General features: G+C 33.1%; 1 long non-coding RNA gene across 1 annotated transcript; it reads right to left on the bottom strand.

The window, feature by feature from the left end:
• Positions 1-14,031: 14,031 nt before the first annotated feature.
• LOC147079713 (uncharacterized) lies at positions 14,032-15,289 on the bottom strand. Its single transcript, XR_015070400.1, has 3 exons — positions 15,126-15,289; positions 14,841-14,994; positions 14,032-14,393 (listed from the first exon to the last, which is right to left on the bottom strand). It is a non-coding gene; the product is annotated as an uncharacterized LOC147079713 (long non-coding RNA).
• Between the last annotated feature and the right edge of the window lie 5,255 nt (positions 15,290-20,544).

Raw genomic sequence — 20,544 nt, forward strand, 5'->3', positions numbered from 1 at the left:
TTTACAATCTATTTCTCGTGGCGGGTTTCAAGCTTTTTTTTTTAATTAGCAAAGTAACATCTGAAATTATTATGTATGTCATCTTCGTGTATGACTGATATAATTAATGAATTTTAATATTTTCCACATTGCATATAATATAACATTCAATAATATTATTCGAACACCTAGACATTAAAAAGTCGAGTAATTTGAATTCCCTATTGTAGGTAGATATACAATGTATGGAGCGTGAAACATGCGCTATACCTGGCTTAGAATTTAAACTGACTAACGGTACAAAAGAGTTAAAGCTTTTCAGTGATATAATCCAGAAACTGATTAAAATATTATTTTAATTTCCGCTTGTCTGCTTGTGTTGCGTATAAGCTTCGAAAGTTGTTATTTAAATTTTACAACAACCATTTCGCAGTTGTATAATATTATTAATTAAATTACTTATTGAAGTTACAGTGGGGTACGTGTGCAAAATATACTTCTAGATTCAGTACGTTAATAAAAAATCTTATTCTTCTATCAGCAACTCATTATGAAAACAAATTGTTGTTCGGCAAATCGATGATTAGTACAATTTTTAAGTCAAACGTGCAGACTAGCTGTGCAACCCCAGTCTCAGTAAAATGCTGTACCTACAACACAAATCAAAACGTCTTACAATTCAACAATTTAAATGTTATTTATATCCAGACTGGGTTCATAATTAAGCATTTTATATCACACCAAGTAATTCGAATACGCCTAAATAATACTAATAATGAGTAATGTGAATAAAAAAAATACCAAATTGAGTTGCTGAAGATTAAACGAATACAACTGACATTTATAATTAACTATTTCTTTTATTCAACGAATACTTCACAAGATTTAAGAATGTATCATTCTAATTATTGAACATACATAATTTTGAAAAACACTTTCTGAGAAAATATATTATAACCAATAGAAAAAATCTTTTTTTGAAAAAAAGTAATGGTTAATTATGAATTATTAACAAGTTCAAGTAAGTTACATCATACAAATATTGGAGAAATCCACGACGTCGGTTAGTAATTGAAGTAATAGGTATCTACTTTGGTTTAATAAACAAAAATCGATTGCCAAAGTAGCTTGATTTGGAAGAGCGCTGATGAGTGGGTAATAAAAGTGGCCAATAGTTAAAATTTGTCGCAATTAGTATGTCACTGCGTAGCATAGAGGTAATGCGCGGATGGGGCGTAAGCCCGGGAGATGCAGGGTTCGATTCCCTGCCGGGGTGGCTTACTTTTTTCAAAAAAAGATTTTTTCTATTGGTTATAATATATTTTCTCAGAAAGTTTTTTTCAAAATTATGTATGTACAACTGACATTGTTTTTACGTCACCATGTACCCATGTATGCTTGGATCAAGATTTAATCATGTAATTGGTTTGTATGAAAATAAATTTATGAGAATTTTATTTTCAACATCAGGACATGGTGTATAAAATGTCATCATTATTTTTTTCATATTAACTGTATATAATGTGAACATATTGGCTTCACGTCATGTCCTCGTCAAAATATTATACTTATACATTTGAAAAGGATAACTCATTTACAGAATGCTGGAAACAGCTGTGTATGTAAATTTTATAATGTATATTTGAATTTGATGTCAATTTATGTACGGGTATACAAGTATTAGTTTCAACACCTCAATTAGTGCATTAAAACAATTGTAAACTTCCAATTTACTTTCATGTGAACGTTATTTTGTAGTAATTAATAATTACTGATTATGAATAAATCATTCATGATGAACGCCGAATCAAGAGGCGATTGGTGTAGACTAGAGCACTAGAAGACAAATCCCCTTGTTTCGTGGTCTGTGCGCGTCATACACATTACATAATATAAGGGTGCAGCAACCCTGCGTGTGTCATTTGAGCAGCTCAATTTATTATGACAAATTTTATACATACTTATAAAATATGATTTGTCATTTTTAATATTGAAGTCGGTGAGTAATTCACGATATTTGTTTCGTGTCCACTGGCAGGCAAAGGAATCGAAATAAATCAATGATCTGTGATACCTATATGATTTGTCATCACGATAACGAGACAGATTCTGAGGAGATGAATTGAGCATTATTCACCGGGTGTATATAATATATAAATATATCTTTCACTTTGTTGCGATGCAATAGACTATGCTTTAGATTTACAAAATATAAGGTAAATCAAAGATTATTTTACATGTGTTTCAAAGTTTTTTGTTGTAAAAACATTAACATGAATTTGCAATATAAAATTACACAACGATATTTGCAATATAACTATACCATTATTTATCTACGAAAGAAGAAAATCGTATTAGAAAATCTAGATATCTATGACCATTGTCGTTATTTAGCTATTAATGTTTCCTTTGTGATAAAATATTTTTGAAGTTATATTTCTTTTGGCGCGTTTGGGAAAACAGATCAGAGTGCATTTTTGGCGTGTGACGAAGTTGCGCGCGCCGATGCAACACATAATTTATTATTATGATTATATAAATTTCGGTCTCAAGGATACATGCGCATGCGCATAGTGTAATTTAGTTAGTCGTTCAATACAATCAAGTAAACAGCACGTGTTGTAAACATAACCAATAGTGTGTGATAATAAATATATATGTTTATAAACAAATTTCTTCATTCTATACTGTTAATTTATATTCATAAAACTTTATTTATATTGGAGCGTATGTATATTTTTATTGTAAAGATTGTGTATCAAGATTAGAGGTTATATTTTAAAGTAAGTATTATTTATGAGTAAAATTATATATCAATAAATAAATAAATTTTGTGCATGTTGAGTTGGTAAATAATTGAAAAAATATATTAAAATTTCATTTTTTATTAATTCATCATGGGCACTTCTGAATCGATTATAACCGCTATATGGCAAAGATGAGTTTTGGTCCAATACAATAATTAAATTACAATTATTATCATGTGCTATATGAGACACAGATGAATCGTGAACGTTTTCATCAACCTAATCCTCTGTAATATTAATAGACTCAAGTAACGGCTTATTTTGTTTTGTTACGCCAAATAAGTATAACTTCTAACGCGAGTACATAAGTACACATACCGTTTTTTTTTTTTTAAATGTGACTTTTTGGTAAGCATAAAATTAAAGGTAAGTATACATTTTGTGTAAGTCTCTGTATAAATTGGATTATTTAAATAATAATAATGCAGTACTCGTAATCATTGAGTGTTTGTAATAACTCCGATACCCTATATTGTATGTATTAAGTAGATTTCTTTTATTGGTTGGTGTTTTGTAGAACATTGAGAGTTTTAATAAACCATGCGGTCAAACAAACAAATAATTAGAAAAGGTTAATGCTTGATGCCAACACTTCGATTTCAATATATTCGTACCCATTTTAACATCTGATTCACGTGAACTGCTGAAAACTTTAGGTGTAAAGCGAATTACACCACTGTGTGTGTAGTACGCACTAAAAACAGAGGTGAAACATTCAATAATTTAGTACGGAGAAAACATTTTTATGCAAAGCAATTGCTGTTTCTGCGGGGAAACCGTACTTAATACTGCCGATAGAACCTTTATTTCTAATGGGGCGTGCACTAGATTTCTCGTAGGGAGAGTGAAAACAAAAGAAATGGTCAATTTAACAGAAGTACACTTGTAAATGTTAACACGTTGTTATTATGTTCATGTAATTACTTATTCAGTTTTTATTGTTATGCTAATGTTTCATTTCATTTTCACATGTTTTTCCATCAACAATATTGTACCTATACAGGACAACGCACATGGAAACTGAAAGAATTCATTAGGTACTGGTATTCAAAGTTTGGTGACATGACTAACTTGGAGCACCTAAGATACATATTATAACATTGTAAATATTTTTCGGTAGGAAGTTTAAATAACACCTTACAAGTTGTTTAATTAATTAATTTACTAATTATCTACCACACATCCGTTTTAACTATTATTTTGGTTAATATTATTTTATAGAATAATATTTATATTTATTGTTGCATTTTCTATCTTTTGTATTCGTTATTGATTAATCTAGCATATTCTTTATAAACTTAATATTGTTAATTAATACCTGTTTGATTCCATCACTGATTGCACTTGAGATTAGGGATGCACACCACCAATATAATCTGTACTATATAAGAAGTAATTCAACGACTCACCCCACTTTACGTTCACTTCATAAATACTACTTAACTTTGCCACTAGACTAATTTCTCTCTTAGGTATCATGGATACTCTTGTACTACAAAATTCTGTCAGAAAAGTATTTTATTTTATTGTCTGTCACTCTATCAGTTTATTAAATCAAATAAAAGTATACTTGCAAGGTTGTTCATTTAAATGGTGATTTAATATCTTCTTCTTCTTCCACGGCGCTACATCCCGGGGTGGGATTTGGCGTCCTCCACAACCGCTCTCCACTCACTTCGGTCTCTCGCCACACTTCTCCAGTTACCGGGTCTTCCTATATCAAGCCAGTCCACTTCTACGGCGTTAGCCCATCTCCTTCTTGGACGGCCTTTGGGTCTCTTCCGTTGGGGTAGCCACTTCGTCATGATCCTTGGCGCTCTAACTTCAGGCATTCTCTTCAAATGTCCCGCCCATTGTAGTCTTTGGGACTTACAGTATCTTATGATTGTTTGCTGTTCAATCAGCTCTTCCAACTCGTGGTTCATTTTTATTCTGTAGTTCCCATTTTCCAACGTGGGTCCAAAGATTTTGGTGACTTAATATCAGGCGGTAGTTAATGTAGTTTCTACCTTTACATTACCTGGCACTGGTCTCTGATTCCAACATTGCCTTCAAAAGAGAACACATCAAGAAAACGATCCAAACCAACCAAATACAAAATCTCATACTTTACTACTCTAACATACTGGTGTCACTGAAGATAGATAATACATAATATGTAAACTGTTACCAAAGAACATAATAAAGTTTTTTTTTCACCAACAGCTTGTAAAATAGTCAGGATAGGTAAAACAAATCTTGAAGCATCTGTAGCATGTGGCCGAGACAGGTCCAATGCCACTTCTTCACTTTTGGCTGTAGTATCTCCTTGTTACCTACTCATAAAGTTATGGTAACGCAAACCCAGTATCTGCAAGTATCTGTTTTCGAAGCTCAGTATACGATTGCTTTGAGCCATAGTAAGTTGCCATGGATCGCCACCGTAAAGCAGCACCATCACAATACAAGGCTCATTATACCTAGTTCTAAATATTTTATTATCGTCATTAGCCTGAATTATTCAACAGTTGGACTAGATCTGTACAAGTTATGTTAATCCTCTAGGTCTTCTGCATTGAAAACGTTTCTATGTGCGGAATTTTATTATGCGAAATCTTACGCTCACCTTTGACTTTGGTTATATAATATGCACACCATTGTCGGGTTTACATGATTGCGGTGTAATAGAAATGTAATATAAAAGAAAATTGTCTCATCGGAGGTTTTAGCAGACTACACGACATTTTGTTGTTTTTTTTTGTTGTTGATATTTTTACTATCCGCATCTCTGAAGTATCTATACTAAAGGGAAAAAATATTCTTAAATAGTACCTACTTCACATCTCAAGAAACTAAAATAAGTATGTTAGTATAATAATATAATTAGGAGAGACGTGTATTTATTTTTTAGGTCGTATCTATAAATTGACAAACGATAAATAAAAAGTAGCAACGGAAAATTTTTATATAAAAGAAGACAACAGAGAAATGATTTAACTAAAACTTACATAATTTATGGTTAGCTTAGGCTCAACTAGATTCCCAACCTTTTTTGTTTAATGGAATTCTTGGGTCATTTTCAGAAAATCGAAGAAAACCTACCTGGCTGACATCTACAGGAAAATTATAAAGTGCATAAAAGTGTATAAAATTACTAAATGCTACTTAGCTGCCATTTAAGTAGGTAGATAAAATCGCTGTCTCTAACTATTGTTACGAGATTTTAGGGTGAAAGTAGGTATGCAGCATATTAGTGCTGCAAGTAAAATTTTTGGCGGGGTAGTTATTTTAAGAAACCTTTTGTCTAAAACTTTTGGGCAGGCTAATAAACACGTCATATATAACAATGATTAGTATCTATATATTCTAAAAAAAAACCCCTCGCAAATTTTAAATATTTTTTATATGAAACAAACTAGGCATACTTTCATAGCTGACTATTAAATTCTTCGATATTGACTTTAATCTTTAAAGTACTGTATTATTTAAAATTTAGGTCACGTTCAACTTTTATTAACTCTATTACCCAATTTGTTTCAAGTTGTAGAAAATTCTCGCGAAACCCTGGCTAGGAAGTCTAGACTGGTCTGACCTAAGTCTGGTTATGGAGAAAATTTCAGAGAATTGATATTTAAAAATTAATTCAAGAATTGAAGTAGGTCGTATCTTTATTATGTTTATTAGACGTTTACACGGAGCATATTATGGAAATAAGAGTTTATCTTCATCCAGCAGTGGATCTACTCCGGCTGATGGTGGTGATATAGATTTTTTACATATTTGTTTCCCATTCTGTCAACTCCTGTTCTAAGAGACGATTAAATACAGGACCGCCGTAAGACGTACAACCACCCGTATGCAAAAAAATGCCGCCCTAAATCAGTCTAGTCTACTACTAAAAACTAATAAGTAATTATGAGCACATTTCATCATGGTACGTATACAAAACGCCTTCCACGTGAAACTCTTTAAATATGTTCATATATATTTTTTTTTAATAATATGTAGGCTCATATGGCTTGTAACTACACCCAAAGTACACAATACTGATACGGCACGATATAGCTGTAAAATAAAAATATCACCCTTCTTGATTTATAAGATGCATTTATAAAAACTGTGTCTACTACAAAGTAGCCGTTTATATTTTATTATTATAAAACAAACAAAAACGATTTTTTTATCAATGAAAACAGTTTTATTGTTTTTAAAAATATTTTCCACGATAATTTATATACTTTTCCATGCGTTTGAACCAATCTGAAAAGCATTTTTCCACTTTGCAGAAGGTAACTCCAAAACATGGTTTTTGAATGCATCAACCGCCTTTTCTGGTGTAGAAAATCGTTGACCACGCAATTTATTTTTGACTGTCGAGAATAAAAAGAAATCGTTTGGTGCCAAATCAGGGCTGTATAGCGGATGACCCATCAATTTGATGTTTTGAGTGCTCAAATAGGCGTTTGTTTGAGCCTATGTGTGAGAGCTCGTATTGTCTGCAATTGTCAAATTATGCGGGCTCCAACGCGAACATAGCTTCTTCACGTCTAAATGTTCATGCAAGATCGTATAGATACTGGTGTTACTAATGCCCAGGGATGTCTCAATCTTACAGTATGTCACATGACGATCTTGCATTATCAGTTCACGCACAGCATCGATGTTTTCTGGAGAAACAACAGATTTTGGGCGACCTTCACGCAGCTCGTCTGTGAAGACGGCCACGATAAAATTTTCTAAACCAGCGATATTTCGTAGTTTTATTTGATGGTGCTTTATCGCCATATAAAATACTACGCTCAGCAATGCACTGTTCCCGCTTCCAACCGACTGCACTGTCATCGCCTACGTTGATGATGCGCTACTGTTGGTTGAGGCTGACAGCAGGGCGAAAATTGAGAGAGCTGTTGGCGAAGCCCTAACATCAATTGAGACATGGGGGAAACTAACGAAACTATCGTTCGCACCTTCCAAGATAGAAGCCATTGTTCTCAAAAGACTAGGACGACTTAACTGTTCGCGACCACCCACAGTCCAATTCGGTGACACGAGTGTGAAAGTATCAAAGATCGTCACCTAGCTTTGGCGTCAAAATGGACGCAATGTTAAATTTCCATCACCATGCCGAATCCCAAGTCTACAAGGCTGGGACGGCTTTCCAGAGGGTCGGCCGCATGGCTGGCGATGGATGGGGCTTTAAAGTAAGGGCGCTTAAGATCGCCTACGGCGCCATTTTCGTGAGAATCGCGGCTTACACCGCAAGCGCGTGGTGCCCGCGTATTCCCAAAAGTGTCTTAGAGAAAGTGTCTTAAAAGGCCTACCGCACAACTTCAACTGGCGCGCTCCCGGTCCTTGCCGGCATTCTCCCACTCGACCTGCATAATATACAGGTCAGCGGCGCGTCAAAGATGCTCTTCGAAGGCAAAAGGCTGTTGTTGGTGACTTTCACCTTGCCCCGTCTCCTCGGCTTGTTGCTGAAAAAGTAACCTTGTTGAAGCGGAGAATACGTCTTATGACGCTTGACGCGGCGTGGAAGACCTGGCAGCGAAAGTGGGACGAATCAACCAAGGGCCGGCACACATACATATTTTTTCCAGATATAAAGTGGCGAATGGAGATAACCAAATATCTGACTCCTGACCATCACACCAGTCAATTTGTGACTGGACACGGTGGTTTCGCTGGGACGCTCTTTGAGCTTGGGCTTGCAAGCTGTCCAACATGTCCATGCGGAGGGGAAATACAGGATGCCAACCACATCCTCTGGGAATGTCTGAGTATGTGCTCCGAACGGGAGAAAATGCTCAAGTCGGTCCAACCAGCTGATGGGCCTATCGGCCCGTCCGACTTGGTTGCTACTAAGGCCAATTATCTTGCTTTTAAACACAATGCGGTGTCTTACTGCGGGCGTGAAGATCTCTTCACATAATTTTTGCTGTCCATATGACTAGCTTCGTTTTCTTTGCTGTACACACAACGTAACTTTTCTTTTCGTAATTTCCATGTGCTTTTCTCTTCCTGGCACTTTGCATTAAAAAAATCTCATTAAAATCAGTCAGAGCTCACTTTGAGCGTAGCAACCTAAGTCTTGGGCATCTTCTTCCAGGACACTCCCAGTCCAATTGTTTCAGATGCTTCACATCACCAAATGTAGGGTCCCGCGATACGCTTGATTAATACAGAGTGTGGTGCGGGGCGGGTTTTGGTGGATGGCGCTTAACTTCAATGTTCCCGCGATAATTCACGTCGAAAGTTGTGAAAAATAATCGCAAGAAAATTTTCACGAGTTAATTCCATTTTTTGGCTGAGATAAATTTTTCAAATGAATTAAAAAAAAACAAAAAGCGTCCCTTTGTTAAAATGTTCTGAGTACAGGCCTACAAACTTATCTGAAGAATGGGATGGTGGAGCCACTATCGAAAACTACCCAATCAAGACTCGTAACTGGACAAAATCTGACATTCGAATGACATTTTCAAAATGGTGTCCTATGGTAGTTCTTAGTTCCATGTTTGGCCATTGTACAGATAAGTTTGCAGGTCTGTACTTTTGCCGTTAAAAATGTCAGACTTCAAAATACATAAAACAAATTGCACCTAGCAACACCAGTGTTGCCAATTCCCGAAATATAAACGACTACCTATGTATAAATAGGCTTTATATTTTACAAAATGTAAAATAAAATTTATGAGTCAAAACGTCCGTCTTAATTTTTTAATTACGTTATTGTATGTGTTTAATAGTAGATATAACTTCACCATATTATGTGAGTCAAGTTATAAATGAACTATGCATAAAGTTTATCATAAATTAGATAATAATCGTACATTACCAATACCTACAGCATGCATTTCTATAGTACAAATTATGTTTATTCAGTATAACCTTATTGTTTCACAAAATTTAAGGTGACGCATCAGTGAAACGCCAAATAATTTTCAACTGTAGGCGCGACGAAATTTTGGACTCGCTCGCATTCAGTGAGAGAATGTCGAGGTAGAAACACGTCACTTTGCTGCGTGATGGCGACGGGTCAATTAATTCTAAAATCGTGTAAAGATGACTAAAAACGTTACCCATTTACTTTAAAAAGAAAACATGTCAATGAATATATTATTATTGTTACTAATAGAACAATAAACAGAACATAAAATGGACGTATGTTGGATTTATATGACAAATAATATTTCGTTTGACAGGCGTCATTTGCACCCGCGACCCGCAATCCGCGCATCGCCTAGCAACGATCTTTTTAGACCGTGCCTCAACTAATGCATGGCCTTAAGAGCATACTTCAGTGAAACGGCAAATAATTTTCAACTATAGGTGTGACGAAATTTCGGACTCGCTGCCAATCGGAGAGCATTAGTCGAGTTGTGAACACGTTAATTAGTTTTGTAATGTCGTCGGGGGAATCAGTTCTTAAATCGTGTAAAGATGACTAAAAAACGTTACCCATTTACTCGAAAAAGAAAACGTTAATGAATATATTACTATTATTACTAATAGAACAATACACATAACATTAAATGGACGTATGTTGAATTTTTATGACAAATTATGTTTTGTTCTGCACGCATCGTTTGCACAATCTTCGCGTCGCGTAGTCACGATCGTTTCAGACCGTGTCCTAGCTGAAGTATAGCCTTAATAAGAACACCTCTAATCTCAATAAATAATAGCTTAAATAAAGACGTATTGGTCAACAGGTAATTTGAGTTTAAAAACAAAATATTAACAATGAACAGGACACAAAGTACATCCCTCGCTAAGATCGCAAGTCAAAAAGCGCAGATGCAGAGAGACATACTTACATTATTATTCAGGAGGCAACTTGCGGCCGCCTTTCAATTTGTCCGCCCGTATGCCGCACATATTATTTATTGCACAGAAGAGCGCGGCCGTAATGAATTAATGTTAAGGGGGAGAGGCATAGAAATTCATTATCAAATTAAAGCTTTAAACATATTTTAATCGATCGATACCTATCTAAATACAATGGGAAAAATAAAATATATTTTTTTATTTCAAAGAGAAAGCGACAAATTTGAAAAAACGGCTAAAAATAAGGGTTTTACTAAAATAAATATTTATTGTTCCAAGTAATTTCTTGAAACAAAATTATCGATTTAACATTGTTTAATAAGTTTTCTTGGAACTGGCGAATCTCTTTTGTCAATTAATTATAGTTTTAATGTTTTTTTTTCAATCTAAAATCAATCGATTTTTACGAAAAATAAAAATGTTCAATTTTCATTAATTGCATCAAGCGAATACGTGAGCCTGTTCAATATATTTTTCTTACTTTTTAGGTATATTTAACGTAATATTTTAATTTATATTTATTATGTTATTTACTAATTTCCAATTAAATACAGTCGTCAAGGACGTGCTGCCTCTAGCGGCAATAACGTGCGATACCGAAATAACTGTCATCTGTATTAGATTCTAGTTCGCATGAATAATAGGTACCTACCTCGTATGTAGATACGTGGCGGTTAGTAGGCATTCACAGAATATTTTATTATCTATGCAGATGTGGCAACGTTGCTAACTGGCAACATCGCACTTTTTTTGACATTGATTTTTATTGTTTACAGTTTTCCATTGCTTTCGAAAGTTAGGTACGGAAGTTGTGTCGATAGATACCTAATGTTATTTAGTTAGTGTTGGTTTGATATTGCTTGGTGGAATAGTTAGATTTTTGGGTAGATAGCGGCTGTAACAGTGTCTAATACAAGTGTTGTAACGTGAATTCAGTTCATATTTTTTGCGGTTTTTCTAGGTAGATAGGCAGGGGTTTTAACTATGGAGTTTACAGATTCTCTTGTAATAAAAGCCCTGCCTATCTACCTAGGAAAACCGCAAAAAATATGTACTGAACGTTGTGTTATATTGTGAACGTCTTAAAGAACCAAATACTGCCTATTCGACGCTTTCGTTCTGACGGTGCTGGTAGCCCGTTATAGCACTTTATGAAGGATCAGAGTAACTGTATACTGAGCTTTGAGTAACAGGCCACATACTGCAGATGCCTCATGAGAATTTCAATCTGATTAGTCTGTTCCAAGTCAACCTGATTATGACATCAGAAGAAGAAAAAAATTATTATATAAGTGAAGATATGACATTCCAATCAGTACATCTTGGCTAAGGACACACAGAATTTACTGATTGGCACATTACAGTGGCCACCTAGTCCTAGAAAAGGAATACTAAAAGTTTCACTGAAATATGAGATGAAAAAATCAAGCATATCATGCTATTCAAAAATTTTATTTGATAACGGGCTAGAGCAGTCAGCGGAAGATACTGTCGCATGAAAGATTCATGTGCGGACAGATCCATAACATGGATAATATAAACAGAAGCTATGTATATGTGGTTTTTATAGAGGCGAAAAGATCATGTGGCATATGAAAATGGAGAGACTGCACTCGTTTGTTCAGGATGAAAGAAGTTTTTGAAGGAGGTCAAGACCCGTTGTAGTGCCATAAATGATGGTGGGCATGTAGTACCGAAACATATTCATATTTGCCGATATTATATAATATATTCCCACAAGAAATATTTTGATGCATTCTAACGTTGAATTATACCCATAATGTTATACAGCACCTGACTATTGTTTCAATGAAATTGTAGTATATTCATTGTCGTCCCTGTCTGTCCACAGCTTTGTGAATGTGAAATACTCATAAATTTTATTATCATCGATTCCAGTCTGAACAAAATTATAATACTTACATATAATTTCATAATTCACATTGATGCTCGCCTCTTTGTGTACCCGAGGAAAATTCTTTATATATGAAGTTTACACGTATCATGAAATAATTGATATAATAAGCAAAATGTATAAATCAAACAGAATTGGAGCCTTACCTATGCCTTGTGGGCTAATTAGCGTCGTGTGACCGTAATGTAAAATTTTCAATCAAACACTGAATATAAAATAAAAAATAAGAGCCCTTTAATAATTATTAAACTCATTTTTTATGTTGAATGTTAATTTTTATGTATCTCCATAACAACAGTAAATGGTTGTTGGTAAATATAATATGTAAAGAAGCATAATAACGATATATTTCACCTTCTTGATTTGATGATAGTATAGGTGGGCATTGTTGTGTATTGTGTATTTGTGTATTTTTTTTATTACTTCATGTATTACTATTATTTTTTTTTGTCGTTTGTGTGTATTTTAAATTTATAAAGATATAATGGTGTAATTTTACTTATGCGATCATCGGATCTTATCAAACCGAATTGAATGTGTATGTACATTCAAATTGCCTGTACCGACTTATTTGCAGTCATCGCGTAAGCGAAATTACCAAAATATTGTTTTTATAGCACTGTCGCATCACTATTATAGTAAGAAATTATGTTATTATATTCTGTATGAACATTGCCTAATGTAACATGAGAAAAAAAATCTGCAAGACTTGAAGAGCTCCAAGAATACACATTGAGTTGTTATTTCATCTAGTCAATCTATGTGAAAAGACTATGCAAAGACTGATTTTTCATAAGACTAGTATTAAAGGTTGGCGAGCGATTTGCAATACACCTCCGGCTGCCTATCCTAAGTTCGTCATATCAGATCCCTGACGCTTTGGACAGTGAGATTGATAGAGGTTGCGTAGCCAACAAAATGTCATTCTACCTATGGCTTCTGCTGCCCATCCCTCGGAGTAAATCATACATCTCATTGTGGAGAATATGGCAAACACTGATGATGGGTGCAAAATCATCAATTGCATAATACACCATCACCCTGATAGAGCAGACTATGTACAAGACTGTTATACATAAGTAAAAATAGTCTCTATGAACATTATAGGCAAACGACACCTAACATCAATTGGACATGGATCACATTGTGAACTGCACTTTTTCTGGTAAAGAATCTGTTCTGCAAATTGCCACCATGCCAGTTATCATCATCTTCGTCTCCCCAATCCAGAGGGAGGGGGGCTACTCAAGGTAGCAGATTCCATAGTCGCCAAAATTGCCAACCGCTTCTTTCAAAGATTCATGAATACTGACACAGCACTGGCAACAACTTACCTCTGACTCTTAACATTCAGCTATTCTTCGACAACAGTGATGAAATCTCAAGAAAGTTACCCATAAGTGTGAACAGTTACTGTGAAGAACTGAATAGGTTGATAATTATCGAACATATTGGCATAATACAGACATAAATAATTGTAGACAAAAATATTAGGTACACAGTGCAATAGTCAGAAATAAAGACAAATTATGTAAATTGTAATGAAGCGAATTTATCTATATATTTCATTATGAATGTATATATTATATAAAGAATGGTTGTCTATTAAAATATTAGCAATGACGAATGTAACATTAAATTATGTCCTGATATAAATTGTTTTATAATAAATAAAAAACATTGTACACCAAGATTCTTTTTCTTTCAAGCCTTCCTATCATTATCAGTCATGGTAAACAGGTACTTATAGTCTCCACTGTGGATTACTGTTGAATTCCTATCTAAAATCGTGGTACGGTTCGATTCCGGCAACTGCAAAAACACCCCTTTTTCTTTTTCCCTTTGTCCTGAATGGCTTTGTATTCAGCAGCATCATGAACGGTATCCACCTATAAATGATACATAATTATAAATTGTAATAAATAATCATAAAATATAGGTATTATTGTAATTAAGTATATGTACCTATGAGTAATATATTTGTAACAAAGCTTCATTGTCAATTAATTTATCTCATACATAATACCAAATAAATAATAATAGAACTGCGACATTATACTATTTTTTGGCCATGTCCGATTTTAATAAGATCACAAGCGTCTACATAGAATGGACGTTTGTATTAAGAGATTTTTTGTTTTCACGAGAAAATGGAAGTTAACCACTTGCTCAATCTAATAGGTCCATATTCTGACTCCAATAATTAAAAACAATACGCATGGCCAGACCCAGAATTTGAACCTGGGACCCACAATATTATAAGCCGCTCGGCCATTGTGAGCTTAATAGTGATTTACTATGCAATATATAAATAAATTCAACGATTCTGAACATACCTGAAGTAGGAGGTATCTGATCTTATGATACCATATCTAATGTTTCATCGGTGACTCTAAGAGTTTGATGATAAATTTGAATCAATAAAGGGTTCATCGATTTCAATTTCATTATTCCATTCAAATGGGCATAACTCAATTAGCTGCTCGTTGCCTGGAAATATTAATACACGATTAACATGCTACCTACCTTATAAAAATAAAACGTATTTTGGTAACTCACAAACAAACGTAAAATTTTGATATTTGATACATAACAATATTATTAGTATGAATTAATCTTACCTGAAAATAAATTCAAGATTTTGTTGGTTTTAATATTTCTGATAATTTTTTGCCACGCAAATATTTTAAATATGTACAACATGGATAATAATTATGATACTGTAGAACAATATTAAGTCAAACTTTGAAATTGAGTGAAACACGAAATATTTTAGGTTATGTATAGAGTATTATGATATACCAAATGTCATGCAAATACCATAGACAATATACATAAAAAATATTATTATCACCAACTTGATAGGCAATCAAATATTAAATTTAAATATTATTCCATAATATCATATAATTTTAGGACATTGTACAATAATATATTCATTAGAATGACTATAAAATCCAGAATCTGGACTATTCAGTTACATTCATATAATTATTATTACTAGGTCGATTTTCAGTATTTTTATAAAAATATGAAGACAGTTCGATTGAAATAAAATGCAATATGTTATATAGATGTATAAAACCATTGTTTAAATAACAACTGTAATTATAACACCGGTTTTTCGATTTTTTCATCGATTTTTAATACGGAGACATCTAGTTAAGATGACTCGAAGGTTCTTTGAATTGGAATGATATTCCAATATGATTTTTCGTATATGCTTTGCAAATCGTGTAATAGATGTCTCTATGAAATCACAATTTTTGATGACATCGCCCTTAAGGAAGAATGACGTAGACGCAACATTATGAGGACCCAAATGTTTGTGTAATTATATTTATGTTTAATGATAATTGATAATATTGCAAATATTATATGGGTAGATCATATACCATTCAGTAATTATCATAAACCGTAAATAAGTAATCGAAATTAGTGAATCATAAAAATGCTCATCAGTAATATTTTAGCTTGAAAGTATCAGGGCGACATAAGGTGTAATAGATAGTCAGTAAGTTGTAACTGTTACAAATCCATATTGCTGGCTGTGCATTTTGCATTTGTAAATGTTTACATAACAATCAGTGTGAAACACTAATACAATGAAAAACGTTCCATGCACTCATTGAAAGTTTCATATTTCGATATATGCACACAGTTGCAGTGGCGGCGAGTAGGATTATATTTTTTTTTAATAATGTGAAATAAATAATTACTCGAGCGGGATTTTATGATCAAATATTGCAAAACTTTTTTTGAACTATCGGTAAGTAAAATACTATCGCAATAATTAATAATATACTTATTAAAAAGAATATATCTTCTACATAACAAGATGATTATAATTCTTTATATAACAAAATATCACATAATATTATGTATATGTTTCTGTACAGAAAGTAACATAAAATCAGTGTCAAAAAAAAGAAAATTACCATTTTCCCTCCCCAGTGGCGTATATCAGCCACCACAGGTACAACATACCTTTTCATGAAGAATGGTTGTATGGCATAATATGTTGAACCTAACGGATCCTTGCTATAAATAACATATTTATTGCAAAATATAACAAGGTTTTTTTGTCAGACGTGAAGTCCAAGTTGCGAGCACATGGCTTCGTAACTACCAACTACGATAAAGAGGAGCTTATTATTTATACGTATGTACTAATAATATTTTATAATACGATGTATTAAGTTGATAAAATATTGTGAATTTAGTCGATTAGCAGATAAATATAACGATAAAGACAGTGAATTAATTATTATTGTTGTTTGCTTTAATAACCACTGAGGCGGACGAAACCGGTCTAAATTTATTTATTAAAGTGGAATAAGTGCTACAAAAGAATTTTGGGTTTTATTAAATTAAATAAAAATACAACGCAGTTCCACCACGAATTGACAGTTAACAAAATAAAAGGAATTAATTATAAATGAGATAATTATTTTTTTGATATCCAATTATTATTATACTTATATAAATTATTTTACGTACCGCTAATGTGATGAGTGCACTTAAAATGCATATGTATTGGTAAAAGTTTGTGATTTCACTGATTTCAATCCTTCAGGTATAATCAATGCGTAGTCGTATTAGTAATATTAATTATTTAGTGTGATAGAAATTGAGTCTTTTCGCGATCTTTTTAAGAACTATAAGCTATAAATATGTTATATTCTTATAGCTACGTTAAAGGTTTTAGCAACGTTTATTATGTCGCATACCTTTGTTTTGTTATACCCTGAAAACTTATTTTTAACTACCGGTCAATGTTTTATTCGCATAAATGAAAGCGAGAAGAAAAATCTATTGAAGACTGCGTATATATTTTATGAAAGCTCACACTGAAATCATCGCTCAAAAGCGATCTATGTGGTGCAAGGATGTGCAGAATGTGAATCAAGGCAACTTTGTGATAGGGTGAGGTACATACTGTAGATGTAGGTACATAATATATATATTATAGATACTATATTATACATACTATATTATAGAACGAATTTATGGATATACCTGTTATCATTTTCTATTTTTAATAAACATTTTATTTTAAAAAAATAGCAATAAAAAGTTGTTCATTAATTATTCTTTTAGTTTATTAAATCGGGAAATTCATTGGATTTGTAAAGTAACGTTACCTTGATATCAATATTAAAATATTTTTTGAATGAAGATCATTTTTACATACTTATAGGAAACTTAATGACAACGCCTGCTGCACATGCATTAATTTCACTGTGTGATAGTATAGGTACGGTTGCATGTGTGTGTTGCAGTTACACTTATCCCTTTCATACAAAATTTCTGTATATCTCCTCGGTCCTTCTGGTCCCCTGGTAACTCGGATGGACACTGAGTTCATAGACGTTCAACTGAAGCTTAGTGATAATACGATATTGAAATGTTGTGATGATAGATAACATTAAAAATGTTTTAAATTACGTTTTATATTAAACATATTAAACTTTTTTCGAACTAAAATCTTAAATTGTGATAAATTTTATGATTTTATATGAAAAAAACATGGCCACCACATTAGTAGGTACAATAAATAAAACTTTTAACCTTGTTGTTGCCCAATTTCTCTTATTATGCCATCCCTTATGGAAGATCAACGGTTTTTAAATAGATCTTTACTCGACTGACTAAAATGGCTGGAATTTTTTGAAAATATTGTCTAAATTGGAAGCTTTTTTAGTATTTTTCAAATTGTCTATCGTCACAGCATTTGGGTTACGCTATAATCACTTAGTTTCGGTTGAAAAATACCAGGATTTTCATCCGGGTAACATAATGACCGAGGAGGTATACAGTATGCGAAAGAGATGACGATACTTTCATCTGTCTTCATAAAATAGGGGCGTTCTTATACAATAAATAATATAAACTGTATAATACATAATGTTGACAATCTATTATTATAGATTTATAGGTAGGTGCATTATAACTTGAAACGGTTATCATCATCAGACAACACATAATGAACTTTCATGATGGAAATTTAAAAATAAATACTTATGATTTTTCCTTCATGCATCTTTAAACGATCTTACATACAAACGCAATATATATTTTTGAATGTTATATCCATACTTATAAAATATAGAAATACTGGAAAAGCAATAATAATATAGTTTTCAAGTATAAAGTGAAAAATTATCTAGCGATTTATTTTTAATCTAATTAACCTGTGCCCTGAGAAATATTTTTGCCCATATATTAAATTATTTTCGACACAGAATGCAAAAACCCGCTAAAATAAGTAGGTTTACCAATAAATGTCTTAAATACAAAAGTAATGAGTACTAGTTTACCTAAAAGAGATCCTTGTCAATATCATGTCTTCTTTTCGCATATTATATTTCTTAAATTTGTGTTTTCTATTATAACGTTCATGCATCTACATATTATTGAAAATGCTAGATATTATAGTTTTTATTATTTTTATACTTATAATCATGTCCCCCACAAGAGGGGGGCTGACATGGCTCTCGCCCAGGGGCCCGGGCTCAGGAGATAAACTCACTTCACAAATTTGCTTTAATAGTAAAAAGAAGACTATTTTCTTGCAATAGTGTTATTATTTACAATTATGTGGTTGTACGATAATTTTTTTAATTGTGTGTTGATAGTCGTCAACACCATATATTAAAATATACAAAAAAAACACTGAATATACACATTAATTTTACCACGTACACCTTTTGGAAAAGTCTTCTGTAGTGCATCACACTGCTTTTATCCTTAGCGATAGGTAGGGGGGTCCACCAAAGATCGTAACCAGGGGGCCTGCTTCAGGTTGTGGGGGCCATGCTTATAATTCTAGCTAAAGATAATTTTATATACTATAGTAAAGTCATAAAGATTACATTCCTATTTTATTATTATTATGTACCTCGATTCTTTTACGAAAAAATATATTTGGATTATTTTTCTATAATTTTGGATAATGCCTGATAATACCATTTTTTGAGATTCTGTATAACCATATAGTTACCTACATTATTTAGAATAAACGTATAGTAAATAGTAAATAAAACTATTTACTGATTTACTCATTCATTAACCATAGCAATCCATGGCAACGCTGGGTACTTGTGTAGTCTCTGCACTAACGTTTTTTATTTAAGTATCAGGGTAACATGAAATATGATCGGTAGCAGCTGTTACAGATTCAAATTGCAAGCTATGCATTTTGCAAGCCAATCAGCGCGCGTCACAAATACCGTGAAAACACTGCACACTGCAGTATACAATATAATATTATTAATGCACTGGTATATAGCAGTGGCTCTAAACAAAAAAGATAAAAGTCTTACATTTTTTTAAAAAGAGTCATGAACCATTTCATATCCCCGCTCGGTCATAATATGAGGTGTATTGCCGTGAAGGTACTTTTGCAGAACTTAACCGTAATATTTAGTCGGTCTAGTATTAATTATTCTCGAGATACAGCTCTGCCGTTGGCCTTTAGCGTCGAGAGTCCCAGATTCTAATCCAGGGTCTGACAAGTACACATATTGTTTTTCAATTTGTGTGAGTCACAGTATGGATCTGATAGGTTAAGCAAGTGGCTGACATCCATTTCTCGTAATAAAAAAATCTGTAAATACATACCTACCTCCACTCTGTGGAGACCCATATGATCTTTATGATCGGACTGGGTCGGGAGTATTCACTAGGACCTAGGTCTACCTTGTCGGTGTCACTGGATGACTAGATTTGTATAGCAATAATTAATTTATTGTCCCTACTTCGAGCTGTGTCCAGCCGATTTCCATTTGAAATATATATAAAACTCTATTAAATCGTATGCTGTTGTTTGTTCCCTTATCCAAACATTCGAATCTTGTGCTTGTTGTTTCACTATAACAAGTGTACCTACCTTTACATACGACGTTGTGTTGCTCTAAGTTACCGGAATTCTATTATCCTGTTGGTCATATTTTATTTTACACGTTTTGTGTAATGCCGAGTTATTAATATACCAAAATATAACATTTCTTTTTATCCTGCTAATCAAAATTTTTATTA

This window comes from Rhyacophila brunnea, unplaced genomic scaffold (assembly GCF_057557595.1).
Source record: "Rhyacophila brunnea isolate RB1 unplaced genomic scaffold, BYU_Rbru_1.0 scaffold_1, whole genome shotgun sequence".
Classification (NCBI taxonomy): Eukaryota; Metazoa; Arthropoda; class Insecta; order Trichoptera; family Rhyacophilidae; genus Rhyacophila; species Rhyacophila brunnea.